This window comes from Chiloscyllium punctatum, chromosome 12 (assembly GCF_047496795.1).
Source record: "Chiloscyllium punctatum isolate Juve2018m chromosome 12, sChiPun1.3, whole genome shotgun sequence".
Lineage (NCBI taxonomy): Eukaryota > Metazoa > Chordata > Chondrichthyes > Orectolobiformes > Hemiscylliidae > Chiloscyllium > Chiloscyllium punctatum.
The window spans coordinates 43,704,356-43,719,546 of record NC_092750.1 but is presented as its reverse complement, the minus strand read 5'-3'; positions in this window follow the sequence as shown (position 1 = coordinate 43,719,546).

Sequence of the window (15,191 nt, the reverse complement as noted above, 5' to 3'; positions counted from 1 at the left end):
TAACACTGTCATTATTTTAAGAATAAGTTGGCAGACTCCAGGTGAATGAGTCCTTCTGTATGTGTTGCTCAACATAGAGGGGCTTCATGCCCCAGTCTGTAAAGATTTGTACAAATAAATATCTTTTATCTGATGTAGCCAAATGAGTGAAGAGGTCCTTGCTCATCAGAGGTTGGTTGAAGCAATGTACCCCTCCTCCCCAAGCACACATCTCACAAAAATGTTTGTGAACAGTCAATTTTCCTGTTTTTGGCTAACAAGGTTCTGCTTCTGAATACAATTCCACCAACTTGGATATTAATGAGTTATCATGAAAAGTTGATGAATGCAAAACATGTTCCCACTGTTTGCAGTTGATAAACCTGAACTGCCTGAAAATTCAGAGAACCCGCTGACAAAACGTTAACTCATGACCAGGAAAATTAACATTTCATCTTCTGATCAACTCAGGACCCCTGTCTGTCTTTCTAAAAGGAGCAGGCAAGCTTGGCAGATTCTGTCCGAAGGGTCAACTGCCCATTGGGAAGGATGCTTAAGTAGGAGTTCATGCCATATTCCTGATGAATTTTCATGTATTTCCATCACAAAAAAGTAGGGGTCTAATTGAAAAGGCAAAGTGGCATTCCAATGCTGTCTTCAGAATGCACAAGTGCTTCTCTTGATCACACAAGGCTACTTGGTGCCACCCATTTCTTCAAGTTTCTCTTTTTCTTGATTTCCCATTTTCTTCCCTCAACATACTCACTCCTTTAGCTCACTGATGGTGATTGCATTTCTGCAACCTTCAGTCAGGGGTCAGAACATTTAACTGAGGCTCATATCTGATTATCCAGGGTAAGGTGGTTCCCCATTTCCTTTTGTCTCTCAGTATCTGATTCTCAACTAAATTTAAAATCAAGGCTAATGTCTCCTCTCAAGATTTAATATTATGTAATATAAGAATGAGGGTTTAATTGCCATGTAAAGTTGACTGTTGAAGGTAACATAGATCTATTGACCCTCAATTTTCATTTCTGTGGACTTTCTCTCCACTGGTGCCTCCATGCACCAAACAACTAGGATCAGAAACTTTATCAGATTGGGGTTGTTTTCTTGATCGATCTCATGTGTGTCCATTTTCTTTCACTTCTAATTTTATTTTTGACTTTTGTTCATTCAAGTCTTCAAACGCTTCAATTTTGTTATTTATTCCCTAGATGGGAATTCAGAAATGTTTTGAACTCTGTGGAGGCAAGAAAATGATCTTGGGCTACATTATGTCCAAATATAGTGGATATCATGCAGTGTTCCCTCATCCTCAGATTCTTTCCATCTTTGGAGGCGATCTGTATAAATGCTGGCATAGAAAATGATATTCCCTCGTCTCTGTCCTCCCTTTTTACATTCTCACCATTTATTATTGCTTGATATATTCTGGGCTTCAGTGAACCTCTTCGTTTTGCCTTATTGTTTCTCTTTATCGTCAGTTTCTTTTGCAAGAGTTGCCAAGAATATCTCAATTGAAACTCCAGAAAATTGGTTCTACTTCCTTCTTAAAGATGTTGGTAGAATTATTTTTATTAGCTTCTTTTTTCTTCAAACTCAATCGTTGAAGTTGCCAGCCTTTGTTGTAAGTTTTTATTTTGACTTGGTTAAAGATAATCCAAAAAGATTCTCTAAATCCATTAAGAGCAAGGCAGCAGCTAGAGAGAGAGTGGGACTACTTAAGGTTGTCTGGGTGTTGCACTTAAGGAGATGGGAGAGATACTAAATTAATATTTTGCCTCAGCTTTACTGTTGAGAAAGAAATGGAGGTTAGCGAACTCAGGCAAATAAATATTGATTTGAAAACAGTTTATATTGCAGAAGAGGAAGTGTTGGAGGTTTTAGAAAACATAAAGGTAGATAAATCTTCATGGCCCGATCAGATGTATCCCAGGACATTATTGAAAGCGAGGGGGGAAAGTGCAGGGCCCCTAGTAGAAATATTTGTATCATCGATAAACACAGGTGAAGTACCAGAGGACTGGAGGGTGGTTAAAGTTGGGCCATTGTTTAAGAAAGGCTGTAAGGAGAAACCTGAAACTGTAGACCTGTAAGTCTGACATTGACGGTGAGTAAGTTTTTGGAGGTGATTCAGAAAGATTGGATTTACATGCATTTGGAGAGGCAAAGATTGATTAAGCATTCGCAAGTTTGGAGAAGATTTGTAGCTAAGGTTGAGGTTCTGGATGTAAGTTTGCTCACTGAGCTGGAAGGTTTGCTTTCAGACATTTCTTGTAGTGATGTCATTTGCTGTTCTTTTTCTCAGAGGGTGTTAAATGGGGTCAAATTGCCTGCCTGCAGATTGTATGCTTTTTGAGCAAACTAGAATATGTCTGCAAATATAATTCTGCATGTCAATCCATATAACATTTTATAAATTCCTGCTTTGGAAATAGAACCAGTCTGACTCAAGATTGGGATGCAGACAGACTCTAACCTCACACCTTCAATGCATTGTCTAAGCTGAGAGGTCACCTTTTTTTTAACCTTAAATTATCTTGTGAATGTCACTTAAAATAAATTCTGGGATTTACATATTAATGAACTGAAAACTTCAACCTATCGTAAAAAATGAAAGACTTAACAGCAATCTAGGTTTTTTTCAATATGTTGTATCAGTTGCATGACTCTATAATCTTTTGCTATAAATTCTGTATTTTATGATCCTGCTCCACAGCTACCTAATGAAGGAGCAGCACTCCAAAAGCTAGTGTTCCCAAATAAACCTGTTGTACTATAATCTGGGTTTTGTGATTTTTAACATTTTAAATGTAATAAACAAATAAGATTAATGAGGGCAGAGCAGTGGACATAGTTCACTTGGATATTACTAATGTCTTTGTCATGGTTCCACAGGGTAGACTAATTAGTAAGGTTAGATCACATGGAATTCAGAGTGACCTTGGCAACTGGATACAGAATTGCCTTTATGAAAGGAGACAGAGGGTGGTGGTAGAAAGTTATTTTTTGGACTAGAGGTCCAAATTATCTTGTGAATGTCACTTAAAATAAATTCTGGGATTTACATATTAATGAACTGAAAACTGCAGAAGTAGTATGGGCTAGAGGTCTTGATGGCATCGGCAAGCAAGATGTTGGTTTGAAGTGTGTCTACTTCAACACCAGGAGCATTCAGAATAAGGTAAGTGAACTTGCAGCATGGGTTGGTACTGGGACTTCGATGTTGTGGCCATTTCGGAGACATGGGTAGAGCAGGGACAGGAATGATTGTTACAGGTTCCAGGATTTAGATGTTTCAGTAAGATCAGAGAAGATGGTAAAAGAGGGGGGTGTATTGCATTGTTGGTCAAGGACAGTATTACAGTTGCAGAAAGGATGTTTGGGTACTCATCAACTGAGATAGTAGGGGCTGAGGTTAGAAACAAGAAAGGAGAGGACACCCTGTTGGGAGTTTTCTATAGGCCTCCGAAAAGTTCCAGAGATGTAGAGGAAAGGATAGCAAAGATGATTCTCGATAGGAGTGAGAGAGACAGTGTAGTTGTCATGGGGGACTTCAACTTTCCAAATATTGACTGGGAACACTATAGTGTGAGTACTATGGATGGGTCAGTTTTTGTCCAGTGTGTACAGGAGGGCTTCCTGACACAGTATGTAGACAGGCCAACAAAGGGCGGAGCCACATTAGATTTGGTACTGGGTAATGAGCCCGGCCAGGTGTTAGACTTGGAAATAGGTGAGCACTTTGGTGATAACGATCACAATTCCATTATGTTTACTTTAGTGATAGAAAGGGATAGGTATATACCACTGGGCAAGAGTTACAGCTGGGGGAAAGGCAATTACGATGTGATTAGGCAAGATTTAGGAAGCATAGGATGGAGAAGGGAACTGCAGGGGAGGAGCACATTAGAAATGTGGAGCTTATTCAAGGAAAAGCTCCTGTGTGTCCTAGCTAAGTATGTACCTGTCAGGCAGGGAGGAAGCTGTAGAGCACGGGAGCCGTGGTTTACGAAGGAAGTGGAATCTCTGGTCAAGAGGAAGAAGAAGGCTTATGTTAGGATGAGATGTGAAGGCTCAGTTAGGGCACTTGAGGGTTACAAGGTAACCAGGAAAGACCTAACGAGAGAGCTCAGAAGAGCCAGGAGGAGACATGAGAGGTTGTTGGCTGATAGGATCAGGGTAAACCCTAAGGCTTTCTATAGGTATTTAAGGAATAAAAGAATGACGAGAGTAAAATTAGGGCCAATCAATGATAGCACTGGGAAGTTGTGTGTGGAGTCAAAGGAGATAGGGGAAGCACTTAATGAATATTTTTCAACAGTATTCACTCTAGAAAACAATAATGTTGTGGAGGAAAATACTGAGATACAGACTATTAGGCTAGGTGAGATTGAGTTCACAAGGAAGAGGTATTAGATATCCTGCAGAGTGTGAAAATAGATAAATACCCTGGGCTGGATGGGATTTATCCTAGGGTCCTCTGGGAAGTCAGGGAGGAGATTGCCAAGCCTTTGGCATTGATCTTTAAATCGTCATTGTCTACAGGAATAGTGCCAGAAGACTGGAGGATAGCAAATGTGGTTCCCCTGTTCAAGAAGGGGAGTAGAGACACCCCAAGTAATTATAGACCAGTGAGCCTTACTTCAGTCATTGGTAAAGTGTTGGAAAAGGTTATAAGAGATAGGATTTATAATCATCTAGAAAAGAATAATTTGATTAGGGATAGTCAGCATGGTTTTGTGAAGGGTAGGTCGTGCCTCATCAACCTTATTGAGTTCTTTGAGAAGGTGACCAAACAGGTAGATGAGAATAAACCAGTTGATGTGGTGTATATGGATTTCAGCAAGGCATTCGATAAGGTTCCCCACAGTGGGCTATTGTACAAAATGCGGAAGAATGGGATTGTGGGAGATATAGGAGTTTGGATCAGTAATTGGCTTACTGAAAGAAGGACAGAGGGTTGTGGTTGATTGGAAATGTTCATCCTGGAGTCCAGTTACCAGTTGGGGTGTACCGCAAGGGTCGGTGTTGGGTCCACTGCTGTTCGTCATTTTTATAAATGACCTGGATGAGGGTGTAAAACGGTGGGTTAGTAAATTTGCTGATGACACTAAGTTGTGGATAGTGACGAAGGATGGTGTAGGTTACAGAGAGACATAGATAAGCTGCAGAGCTGGGCTGAGAGGTGGCAAATGGAGTTTAATGTGGACAAGTGTGAGGTGATTCACTTTGGTCAGAGTAACCGGAATGGAAAGTACTGGGCTAATGGTAAGATTTTTGGTAGTGTAGGTGAGCAGAGAGATCTCGGTGTCCAGGTACACAGAACCTTGAAAGTTGCCACCCAGGTTGACAGGGTTGTTAAGAAGGCATACAGTGTTTTAGCTTTTATTAATAGAGGGATCGAGTTCCGGAACCATGAGGTTATGCTACAACTGTACAAAACTCTGGTGCGGCCACACTTGGAGTATTGTGTACAGTTCTGGTCACCGCATTATAAGAAGGATGTGGGAGCTTTGGAAAGGGTGCAGAGGAGATTTACTAGGATGTTGCCTGGTATGGAGGGAAGGTCTTACAAGGAAAAGCTGAGGGGCTTGAGGTTGTTTTCATTAGAGAGAAGAAGGTTGAGAGGTGGCTTAATAGAGACATATAAGATAATCAGAGGGTTAGATAGGGTGGACAGGGAGAGCCTTTTCCCAAGTATGGTGATGGCGAGCATGAGGGGGCATAGCTTTAAATTGAGGGGTGATAGATATAGGACAGATGTCAGAGGTAGTTTCTTACTCAGAGAGTAGTAAGGGTATGGAATGCTTTGCCTGCAATGGTAGTAGATTCACCAACTTTAAGTACATTTAAGTCATCATTGGACAAGCATATGGACGTACATGGAATAGTGTAGGTTAGATGGGCTTCAGGTTGATATGACAGGTCGGCGCAACATCAAGGGCCGAAGGGCCTCTACTGTGCTGTAATGTTCTATGTTCTGTGATCCACAGGGGTCAGTACTGGATCCATTTTTGCATGCCATTTACTTAAATGATTTGGATGAGAATATAGGAGGCATGGGCAGTCAGCTTGCAGATAATTGGTGATATAGTGGACAGTGAAGAAGGTTATCTAAGATTGCAGAGAGATCTTGATCAATGGTTCCATGGTTGAAGAATGGCAATTGGAGTTTAACTGAGATCAATGTGACATATTGCATTTAATGATACAAACAATAAGAGGATTTATACAATTAATGGTAGGGCCTTGGGTAGTTTAGATTACTTACAGTGTGGAAACAGACCTTTCGGCCCAACAAGTCCACACCGCCCCACCGAAGCGCAACCCACCCATACCCCTACATTTATCCCTTACCTAACACTGCGGGCAATTTAGCATGGCCAATTCACCTGACCTGCACATCTTTGGACTGTGGGAAGAAACCGGAGCACCCGGAGGAAACCCACGCAGACACGAGGAGAGTGTGCAAACTCCACACAGTCAGTCGCCTGAGGTGGGAATTGAACCCGGGTCTCTGGCGCTGTGAGGCAGCAGTGCTAACCACCGTGCCACCCACTAACTAGTGTTTAGAACTCAGAGACCTAGGGGTTCCGGTACATAATTCTTTGAAAGTTGCGTTACGGGTAGTTAAGAAGACGTTTGGCACACTTGCCTTTATTACTCAGACCTTCAAGTATAGGAGTTGAGGTTATACAGCATGTTAGTGAGGCCTCTTCTGGAATACTGTGTCCAGTTCTGGTCACCCTGTTGTAGAAAGGATATTAGTCAACTGGAGAGGGTTGGAAAAGACTTAGCAGGATGTTGCTAGGATTGGCAGGTTTAGGATATAAAAATAGACTAGAAAGACTGGGACTTTTTTTCACTGGAGGGTAGGAGGTTGCGGAGTGACCTTTTTGTAATATCATGAGGGGCATAGATAAGGTGAATGACCAGAGACTTTTCCCTAGGGTGGGGGAGTTCAAAACAGGGGGGCATATTTTTAAGGAGAGGAAAAGATTGAAAATGAACATGAGGGGCAATGTTTTTTCACAGAGTAGTTTGTGCGTGAAATGAACTGCCAGAGGAATTGGTGGACATGGGTATAGTTATGATGTTAAAAGACATTTGGATAAGTTCATGAATAGGGAAGGTTTGGAGAGGTATGGGCCAAATGCAGGCAGGTAGGAATGGTTTAGGTTGGAAACATGGCCAGTATGGATGAGTTGGACTGAAGGATCAGTTTCCATCCTGTATGACTTTATGAGTCTATTACTTTGGGCTTGAGATGTTAATTTCAGGATTGATAATATAGTTTTTTTTTCATTCTTGTGACTATCCATGACAATTTATTTTCAATACAGCTGCTGTTTGAGCTTAGTCGCCTCCATCTTTTCTACTTAAATATGATTGATCAGCCCAGTTTTTTTCTAAAAAATAATGCAACTTACCTCCAAAATGTTGCAGCATCAGGAAAGGGCAAGATACACAGTTCTAAAGTATTTTGGAGTTGCTGTCCAAGTTATGCTGTTTCGTTATTAGCTCAGAAGAAACATACCCCATTGTCTGTCTAACCATTGGAATGCATAGGATGGCATGAAGTTGCAATATTTGTCTGACAAATACAAAAGATAAGATTTCCCATTTTAGTCTAAATAAGCAAAAGAAAATGTTGCACTTATATCATAGCTTTCCTCATGTCAGGATCACCTAAAATGGTTCAGAGTTGACTTTATACTTGAAATCTATTATATTGTAGTGTTTTGATAATTTCATTAATGATAATTACTGACAAAAAATCTTGCAGACAATGAAAGTTAACAAAATGTAGAGTCTCATTTCTTCAAGTTTTAGTTTGAAAAACATCAGCTTTATTTATTTAACTTCAGTTTCTCTTTCATGTGCTCTTAGAGTCATAGAGATGTACAGCATGAACACTGACCCTTCAGTCCAACACATCCATCCAACCAGATATCCTAAATTAATCTTTGCCAGCACTTGGCCCATATTCCTCTAAGCCCTTCCTATTCATATACCCATCCAAGTGCCTTTTAAATGTTGCAATTATACCAGCCTCCACCACGTCCACTGGCAGCTAATTCCATACACGCACCACCCTCTTAATCCAATCTTTCTTTCAATCTCATTATTTCCCTTCAACAGCTAATTTTCTATTGAATTCATAGTCTCTATATTTCTCCAGAATTCCCCTTTTCACTTAGTTTTCAGAAACCAGGGCCAAAAATTTACACCCCAAATCTGCTCCAAGAATAGGCTGGCAGGAGGTCAGGGTTGAGAGTGTACTGCTAGAAAAGCACAGCAGGTCAGGCAGCATCAGAGGAATGGGAGAATTGACGTTTCGAGCATAAGCCCTTCATCAGGAATGAGGCATCTGCAGTTGTCACTTTCTCCTGGCAGGAGGTCAGGGCATATCATTGAGTTACATCCAGAGAAGGCACACTGTGCCTGTTACCTAACAACTTCCACTGACGATTTTATTAGTGGCTGGAGAGGCATTTGTTTGCTCATCTGTTACTTGTTTGTGTAGGACCTTAAGTGATCAATTAATGGTGAGGTGTTCCTCATGTTTGGCTCATCTCTGCCCAACATGGCACCCCCCACAGTGACAGAACTCATCCTCCCCAGTTTCTAGGAGCTGCCAAACATTGAAAGATTCCATCTCATCCAGTAATTAAACTCCAACAATGTGCTTCGTTGTGCACTGGCAGCAGGGCTCCTCTTCTAGTGGCACTGCTGATTTGAGGAGTTATGAACAACTTGGCCTCAACTGGTTTCTTTAGGTTATCTGCCCCACAGTGCGGAAACAGGCCCTTCGGCCCAGCAAGTCCACATCGACCCTCCAAACAGTAACCCATCCAGACCCATTTCCCTCTGATAATGCACCTAGCACTATGGGCAATTTAGCACAGTCAACTCACCTAACCTGCACATCTTTGGACTGTGGGAGGAAACCAGAGCATCCAGAGGAAACCCACACAGACACGGGGAGAATGTACAAACTCCACGCAGACAGTCGCCCAAGGCTGGAATCGAACCTGGGTCCCTGGCGCTGTGAGGCAGCAGTGCTAACCACTGAGCCACCGTGCCGTCATTAAAAGCCTCACAGCCATAAATACAGCTTGATAGCATCCTGACCACAGAAGGCTAGGGTGAGAAGTCACGACCTCCATGTGGAATTCAGGACCCTGTTTCTCTTGGACCTAGAATAAGTTGCCACACAAAGAATATGTAAAAATAAACATGCAAGATTAGTTAAGGGCAAGCAATTTTAGAGCAAATTTAGCCCACTGAGATTTTCATCATCTTGAAAGCACAAAATAGTTTCTCAGTCACCTTATCAAGTATGTCAAATTGTCACTTGCATATATCACTGATGTAGCTTCTATTGGAGCAATTTAATTCCAGTAACAAAACTATACATTTAGTATCCTATCTTCTGATGAGCCTATGGCTTCATTACTGTAAAACTCATGGAATTAAGTTTGCAGTTTCCTAGTATAAAGTAAAGTTTGCAGTACATCTCTTTTGATTGGTGTGTTTTCTGTTCTGAATGCTTACAATTGCAATAGTGGTACATTTTTTTCAAATTGTCTTTTTGAGCCATCTGTATAGAATTCCAAGGTCAAGTTTGTCCTGAGCTTTTCTTGGGCTAGAGATGGCTGTGTTGCTTTCTCAAAGGAATTGTTGTCACATGTATATTTTTAACCAGACCTATCCAGGCAACTGATTTATCTTGCAACATTGGCCAAGGTTACAATCAAATTTGGTATATCCCCTGGGGGTGGGGGCTGGGGGCGGGGGGGGGGGGGTGGTTGTTGGGGTGTAGAAAAAGACAAATTAAAATGTCTCAAGATGCAATCACACAGTTTCTTCATATTAATTGACTGCCTAGCAAAATACAGATTTGGCACTTTTCAAATAAGTGGTGTGGGAAGAAGGGTGTAGATTGGGGGGCTTTTGTTATCTCTCAAAATCAATCTTAATTTGTAAAAACAGTCATTATGTAAGATCATTATTAACAGGGTTCTGTATGTTGTGCTTACATCTGGTTGCAATATAACTTTGGAAGACATGGAAGAAATCCACGCTTGGCAACCTGCCCTGTATCTACCCTGAAAAATATCTTTCCATCCTAATTATAAAAAGCTTCTATACATTTGAAAGCCATTTGTGTAACCTTTCAACGGCCTGTGATATGTCATGATTAATGAGCCTGAGCTGAGCTGCAACCCTGCTGTGAAGATTGGGATATTGGATTCTCCCTATTGTTCGATTCAGGGTTATGTGTTGTTTCATGAGGCCTGTCTAGGGGGAATCATTCAGTTATATTAAGATTGGTAAATGTCTTAAAGCAATAAACAACTACATTAAACATTGAAATAAATGGTCGGTCTCATTTTTTACCATGCTGTTCTGTGTAATCTTCAATGTTCCAATCAATAACACACTCCAGATCACTATTTTTAGTTCTGTGATAATATTCATTAGTTTTATTATATACAAAGGTGTTTTTTTTTAAGTCTCACTGTGATACTGCGTTGGAAACTGAACCCACTTTTCCCAGAGTCATCACGGAAGTTAAAAATCTTACCAATGTGCGCAAAGTCCCCAGTTTGCCTGTCAGCTTAACAGAAAATACAGGTCAGATTCAAAAACAGAAATGGCTGGAAAAGCTCAATAGGTCTGGCAGCATCTGTGGAGAGAAATCAGAGTTAATGCTTTGGGTCGAAACAAAATGTTAAGTCTGAATTCTCCCCGCAGATGCTGCTAGACCTGCTGATATTTTCCAGCAATTTCTGTTTTTGTTTCTGATTCACAGCATCCGCAGTTTTTTTTATTTTTATATAGGTCAAGTTTCTGTACTTAATAAGAACGACTATTTACTACAACTAAATAGATTCTAAACACAGGTGAATAACTATAGGTTGTCGGCATGTAACTCTACTACTTAACTACTACTACTTTGTGGGCAGTACGGTGGCACAGTGGTTAGCACTGCTGCCTCACAGCGCCAGAGACCCGGGTTCAATTCCTGCCTCAGGCTACTGACTGTGTGGAGTTTGCACGTTCTCCCCGTGTCTGTGTGGGTTTGCTCTGGTTTCCTCCTACAGTCCAAAGATGTGCAGGTCAGGGGTAGGTTAGGGGTATGGGTGGGTTGTGCTTTGATGGGTCAGTGTGGACTTGTTGGGCCGAAGGGCCTGTTTCCACACTGTAATGTAGTCTAGTCTAATCTAAAGCTATAGTCACCCTGTAAAACCCCTTTATATGGACAAAGAAAAAGTTGGTTTTATGGATGGAGGGGAAATAGTGCTGGGAAATAGTTAAGTTGTACCAGTCTTCAGGATTCAATAGAGTGTTCTTTTAGTTTCTCAAGTTTTTCCTTCAGGTTCTTTCACTTCCTCGCAGGGGACACAGAATGACTGGTTCATGAATTATACTGTTTCTGAATGAGTTGTCTTAGAGAGAGGCACACACCATTTCCTATTCCAGAAGTGCAAAGGCTTCTCACTATATTGTTCACAACAACAAGCTGTTGAGCTATCAGGAACCAAACGGATAGTAGTTGTCAAGCTGATGATCTTTGGCATCCACAACTGGTCACGATTCCATAAACCAATCAACAATCCATTGCTGGATGGATCTCACTTTGTGCATATACCCTGGTGCTGTGGCGTTTATACTTTCCCCCATTGCTTACAAAACAGTTAATGCAAGCAGCTTACACAAGGACTTGGCTGAAGTGGAGTCAAAGTTTTGACTCTGACTCACCAGCATCTGTAGTCCTCAATTTCTCCCGGTTTGGCTGAAGTGTTGGACATACCTCAGTGATTCCCCATGTGTGGTCAAGGCATGTGAATGCATTTCAAAATTTATATCCTTACCATTGAATTCCATGGCTCAGCCACTGCTCAATTCATCAACCTCTCATGACTCATCTACCAACAGTCTCTATCAGCCATGACTCATACTTCTGGTTACACCTGAATTTACATATATGCAATGAATATACAATGAACATATGACCTAGGCACAGAAGTAGGCTACTTCAGTCCCTTGAATCAGCTCCATCAAGCAATTCGATCATGGGGGGCTGATGTGATTGTGCCTCCACTCCACATTGCCACCTACCCTGATAATCTTTGATTCCCTTCTTATACAGCAATCTCCACTGTTTCACCTCACCCTCTCACACAACACTGCTGTAAGCCTCACACTCATATCTCAATGGCTTGTATACACTTTCCAGTTATTCAACTACGACAGCCAGAGCAGACAACTTTCATGACACTGACTCCCAGTTCACTCGCACTTGCAGGATACATGGGTTCACAACCACAAGCAGCAGCATCTAATAGCTAGGGGACAGCCAGGGCAGCATTTCTTATCTCCAGCAGGAAACAGTGCTGGCCATCACTGGAGGGGCTCTCGGCAGTGCTGGCCATCACTGGAGGGGCTCTCGGCAGTGCTGGCCATCACTGGAGGGGCTCTCAGCAGTGCTGACCATCACTGGAGGGGCTCTGGGCAGTGCTGGCCATCACTGGAGGGGCTCTCGGCAGTGCTGGCCATCACTGGAGGGGCTCTCGGCAGTGCTGACCATCACTGGAGGGGCTCTGGGCAGTGCTGACCATCACTGGAGGGGCTCTCACTACAATCATTTGTGATTTACAAGCTGTGTAAAGGTATATCCTTCCACCTCACCATAACCCTCTCTTTGTTCCTTTCTCCTTTCAGATCCACAGCAAATCCCACCAGATTAGGCAAGGGAGCTGGAGTAAGATATGGGTGAGGAAGAAGAGACTGAAGATGAAGAAACACCATGATGCATTCACTCAATCATCAGCTTAGATATTGATTAGCTTAGATGTTGATAGTGTACAAAGGGAGCTGTATGATGGGATCTGCATGTGTTGACACACTGGGTGCAAGTCATGTGCAAGTAGGACACCGGATAGGTCAGGATTCCACTGACTGCAAACTTGCACATGAGTTTGATTGCAGAAAATTTGGATGAGCAGTTAATTGTGTATCATACAAGATAAGAGATTGGTGGGACTGTGCACATGAATTATTAGTGCATTGGCACAGCTGCTATAAAACATGGAAGCGTTTATTATCAACCAGGCATAGTTTGGATCTCATCATTTCCACGATGGAATGAATAGCCTACACCATTAACCTATTTGTGGATGCAACCCACATACACCAACAGGTAGCTGTTGGCTCAGCTTCCATTAAGGCAGGAGCAGTAGCCACACAAAGTGTCAATATTCTATTCAGAAAAAAGGCAGTGACTGTACAATACAACTGTTGCCATATAAACTCAGTCTGGTACTGTTATGACTGTGGATACTAGGATTCAAAGGGGCTTTCAGAGTCTCACAGCAGTTCAACCTGTTCTCCAACAGATGACTAGGATTACTGAAGTTTTGCCTCAGTAGCGGGAGAAGGGACTGGCTCCATGAAGCACTAACCTGCTAAGCTCTCAGGACTACAGCTTTTGTGCTCCCACTACTGCCATATTGGCAGTGGAAATGGTTAATGATCCCTTTAAATGTCTCTGGTGCAGGGTCCTCCTTCTTGCTGTAACACATCCAAATGTGCAGATTTATGAGGTTGAAAATGGACTGATTAGAATCCAAGAGCATTTGACGTGGCTGACATTATCATCTGCCTGCAATGCAAACCTCCCTTGACCAAATTAATGACATGTACATAAGGATTGCCAACTGCAAAAGTGTGCAGTGCAGACACGATTTACATCTGAAATGGGACACATTGTATTGAAAATATAGATGCAAAGTAATTAAATTTAGCACCTATTTTCTATTTTGTGGTGGTATAGCAGAAATCATTGAACATTTGACTTCTGAACAGTTTTTCTTTCAAAAACCTATAGAACAGCCCTGTAATAAATTAAACAAGTGTTTCCCTGGCAACAAAACTGCCATTTTCAAAGAACCAAATTGAGCTGACCCACTAGGATGGTTCTTTCTGTCATAGTTATGAGAAAAATACAATCTGTGTGTTTTTATATGTCATAGAAATATGCTGCATTTTCCCTGCCATCATGACCCAGATTCTCTGTTAATGGCGGGGTGTTCACCATGTTTAAAACTGCCTGCTTCTCCTTTTTACACTGAAGCCTTCCTGGCTGCAGCTTCAGTTGGCGGTTGGGAATGTGGTGTGGGATGGTAAACAATTTATGAAGGGGTGAGCACTCTTACGGATGCCGATGAGTAGAGCAGTGTCATGGATGGAGGGAGTGGGATGTGAGCAGTTTAGGGGGATTGGTATGGGAAGGAGCAGCCTCCCTTGAGCAGGGTGGGGAGCACTGTTAGGCAGCTTTGAGGCTGTAGGGGAGTGAGCAAATGTTGGGAGGCTACGACACTAGATGCATGTTGTCATGGTGGGATTTGCACCCATTACCCTCAGGTATTAGTCTGGATTTATGGATTGCTAGCCCAATGACAGTAGTCATTAAAATTGCCATCTCCATGAGTTGAAAAATGTGTTGCTGGAAAAGCGCAGCAGGTTAGGCAGCATCCAAGGAGCAGGAGAATCGACGTTTCGGGCATAAGCCCTTCTTCAGGAATGAGGAAGGTGTGCCAAGCAGGCTAAGATAAAAGGTAGGGAGGAGGGGCTTGGGGGAGGGGCTTTGGGAATGCGATAGGTGGAAGGAGTGCATGGGACTGGATGTTGGTCTATTTACATCTTTTCCAATGCGAATTATGGTTATGTCACAGAATTAAATTTGGTGTAGAATTACATAGTCTCCCCTCCAGGCTGTGAATTTTTCTTTGATTTATCAGACCACACAATGTTCATCCCCACTCTTCTGCATCAGTTAATGGGGTACCACAACATCCTCTTGGAGTCAAAACTTGCTTTCTGCATAAACACCCAAAGGAGAAAAGAGCGGCAGGGACAACATGAGCTGGATCAAAGGATTGTCCGATTTACATTTGATCTTCAGGGCTTCATCTTGAGCACCCCAGGTTGAATATATTTGTCATGTGTGACAATAAATAATTTAAGTCTAGCCAAAGGTTTGATTTCCATCTTGCACTGAGCTGGCTGATTACAGATGCAGCTTCCACAGCTCCCCTCAGAACTCCAGAGGGAGAAAGGTGAAAATGAAACATGAACAAAGATTCCTGTTCCAATTTGTTATCCAGCAATCTCTGTTTGAAAGTGCGTATGTAGTC